Raw genomic sequence first — 4,075 nt, forward strand, 5'->3', positions numbered from 1 at the left:
TTATAGATAACTTTATTGGTCATGGAGACACATGGTCAAAGATTAGATCCTCACGAATGTATTGATTACTACTGTAATCAACAAGAAGGAAGAGGACCCTATTTTGCCTCAAATTATCCCATACAAAGAGGATATGGACTATTTAGTAATTAAAAAAGGTATGCAATGCCAATTATGATAAAGGCAAGCAAATATTTAGGAAAACATTTAATAACATCAGGTCGAAACATGTTGGAAGATATGTCACGAGGTACATCTTTTCGTGAAGCCTCACGTAATCAATTCCGCCAAGCTAGAAATGAAATTAAAGAAGATATTCTCCGCAAATTGAGAGGTGGCGGAGGCATTAAAAGAAAGAAACGTACACCAAAACGTCAGATGAAACGAAAGAAATCTTGCACAAAAGACGTGTTTGCAAATCTGTGAAAATGGAAAAATGTTATTGCACTAAAAGTGAATTAGATTTGTTCACATCTACACCCATTCAATTAGCAATAGATCGATCATCATTTGTGGAAATTCATCCTGTTGCATCGATTTCAGATCATAATAATAATATAGAATTCCTTTTATCCGGATTAGGTGAAAGCTACTATGATCCCTCTCATATTTTTCTTTATGTTCAAGCAAAAATTTTAAAAGCAGATGGTACAGCTTTTCAAGATACAGATAGGTGCGGTCCAATTAATTACCTCCTAAATACAATGTTTTCAGAATGTCATGTGTCACTTAACGATCGTCAGATTTCTTCAGAAACCAATTATGCTTACAAAGCTTACATCCAAAGCATGTTATTTCATCCAGAATCTTCTCAGAAGAATTTATTAAGTGCAGGATTATTTGAAAAAGACACAGCTTGCGAATTTGATGATGTAAGTTTGGTAGCAGCTGGAAAAAATGAAGGATTAAAAAAAAGATGGGAGCGTGTCAAAAATGGAAAAGTGTTTGACATGTGTGGGATTCTTCATACCGATTTAGGAACTCAGTCTAAATTATTAATAAACGGAACCTCAATCCGCATTCGGTTGTTAAAAGCCAAAAATGAATTTGGGTTATTAGCGGCTGCAGGCGATTATCATATTCAAATTGAATATATAAGTTTGTTTGTTAGAAAATGTGAAATATCAAGTTCCATTCTCGTAGCTCACGAAAAGGCACTAGAACAATCACTTGTTCAAATGCCGTTTACTCGAATCGAAATAAAAACGTTTACATTAAGTTCTGGGATAAAAAGTATCACTATACCAAATGCAGTCAATGGTGCTCTTCCTTCACGCATAATCTTAGGGTTAGTATCAAATTCTGCCTATACCGGAGATTTAAAAAAAAATCCTTTTAATTTTAAAAATTACAAGTTGAATCATATATTTCTTACTGAAAATGGTATTCAAGTTCCAAGCTCACCATATACTCCTAGTTATGGGAAAAATTTATTCGCCAGAAACTATTTAAGCTTATTCACTGATATGACACAGCATAAAACAAATATTTCTTTTAATTCATACATGGAAAACTCGTGTTTTTACTGTTTTAACCTCACACAAGATTACTCAGCTAGTGCCCCTTTTGCGAATATAACTCGAAGCGGTGATATATCAATTCACCTTAAATTTGATGACGATCTTCCGGAAACAGTTACTTTAATTGCATATATGGAAATGCAAGCACTCATTGAAATAGATAAAAGCCGAAACGTCTTTACAGATTTTTAAATGAGCATGGATACTTTTGCGTTAATAAGATTAGCTCTGAGCGATAAAAAAATTAAATCAAACTTTGGTGGAGTGTTTCCAAGCGATACGCTCTCAGATCGAAGGAAACATCATCGCTCTTTTATTGTTAATACGGACCCTTCCCAATGTAAAGGACAACACTGGCAAGCAATGTATTTCGAAAAAAACGCAAACTGTATTTTTTTCTGTTCATATGGTACTCCACCATTACATAATATTCAAAAATTTATCGATAAAAATTCATCAAGCTTAGAATGGAACGATAACCTTTTACAACATGTATACACTTCATCATGTGGGTTGTTTTGCCTTTATTTTCTGTGGCATGTTTGTCGAAAATTACCCATTAATCGCTTACACCCAAATAATACTTGCCAAAATGAACGAATTGTTCAAAATTTTGCACAACGATATTTTAAGCTAATCAAGATTCCTCGTCCCCTCTACATTCAATACTGTCAACCACTGAACAAAGAATATAAGGAATCATCATAAAGATATCAATTTAGAAGAAGATCAACCATGGAGAAATACGGTTATATTCTCTGCAACTGCTGTTCAGCGAGAGATTACTTTTACCTTCACCCAGCTCTATTCAATAACATTGTTGAATGTGTGAAAGATGCGTTGCAACGTGACGATTCAAACAAGGTGGTTTATTTTAAAATTCTAAACAACTCTGAAATTGTTCAATTTATTCACAAGGACCCTCTGGATGATTGGTTTGGATACTGTCAATTGCACAGACGTGATGCACAAGAAAGATTTCAAGTATTCGGACCAAACAAAACATTATTTACTCATCTGTTGGACTGTATTTTAACAGCACGAGAAACAAACATGGACATTCCTAATTCTTCAAAATTAATATTTGGTTATTTTAAGATATTATCACCTGATGAACTTGTGGAAACTCTTCACACATTGTAAAACTAATCCTGTTTTATGTAACTCGAATACAAAATAAAAAGATTAAACTAATATATTCTCTTGTCCTTCATTTCAAGGTAATAACTACCAAACCATATCGAAGAATAAGTTTTAACAAAAGTTATTGTTATAAAGATAGATTATGTTTTAAGGTCGTTAGTATAGACACACACACGTTGTCTTGCTTTAAAATGGTGCAATCGTTAATGTTCATAATAATAAATCAAAAGATTAATCAAATTTATTCATTTGTCCTTCATTTCAAGGTAATGACTACCAAACCATTTCGTATATGAAAGTTTTCACAAAAGTTTTTGTTATGAAGGTAGATTATGTTTTAAGGTCACTAGTATACACACACAAGCGGTCTTGCTTTAAAGTGATGAAATCATTAAAGCTCATAATAGATGTAATTATAAAAAATAGGTATTTCGATGAATGCAAAGTTTTACTTGAAGGTCAAAAGTCTTACTGATACGACTTGTTTATTATTCGCTTTTGAATAAAAAGGAAGTTAGTATTAAGTTCTTTGTATTGGGTGTTTGTTAATTACGTGAAATATGCTTTACGTCCTTGAAACGAGGGTAGAACGATGGGTATATAAACCTCTGAGCAATGATCATTCTCAGTAGAACCTTCTTTACTTAAGAAGACTTTTTACAACGTAAGAAGAATGGCATCAAGAGGTGAGATTACTTTTCTTTTATTGTACTAAATCTCTTTACATTTAACTTAACAAAAAATTTAAAGTTTTTTTTTTTTTAACATTTCTTTTGACTAGAAGCTAAACGAGTAAAGACTGGAAAGCGTCCAGAACCTCTTCAAAGCGAAGAGGAGGACGAATTCTCTCCTCTAAGAGTTGATGAGGGTGTAAAAAAAAAACAAAAGCATTACGATCTAAACTTGTCCCCAACATCATCAACATCAGGAAAAAATATAGAAAGTTATAGTATTTACCTGGGTAAAAACACTGCAATTGAAACAAAAGAATACAGACATAGTTACTACTTGGCATTTTCGAAGTCATTACCAACGGGTGAGATAAAAAACCGTTTTAATATGAATCTGGACCAATTACCAACATTAAAAAAAGCAGTTGAAGTGTTGACAGAGTACGTAAAAAATCAGTAATGATTTTTTTTTTTTTTTTGAAATTTGAACAGTTATCTTTTTATTGTAACTAACCAAAATATGTAACACTCAGTGACTTGTTATTTTTTTAAGTTGATCAAGAATCGGTAATAAGTTTGTTTCTCTGGAATATTTATTCGTTATCTCTTCATTGTTACAAAAAAAGTGTAACAGTCGGAGATTTGATAATTTTTTAACTGAGGAGATAAAAAAAAACGTTTTAACATAAATCTGGACCAATTACTAACCTTAAAAAAAAGCAGTTGAAGTGTGGACAGAGT

This window comes from Uloborus diversus, chromosome 9 (genome assembly GCF_026930045.1).
Source record: "Uloborus diversus isolate 005 chromosome 9, Udiv.v.3.1, whole genome shotgun sequence".
NCBI lineage: Eukaryota > Metazoa > Arthropoda > Arachnida > Araneae > Uloboridae > Uloborus > Uloborus diversus.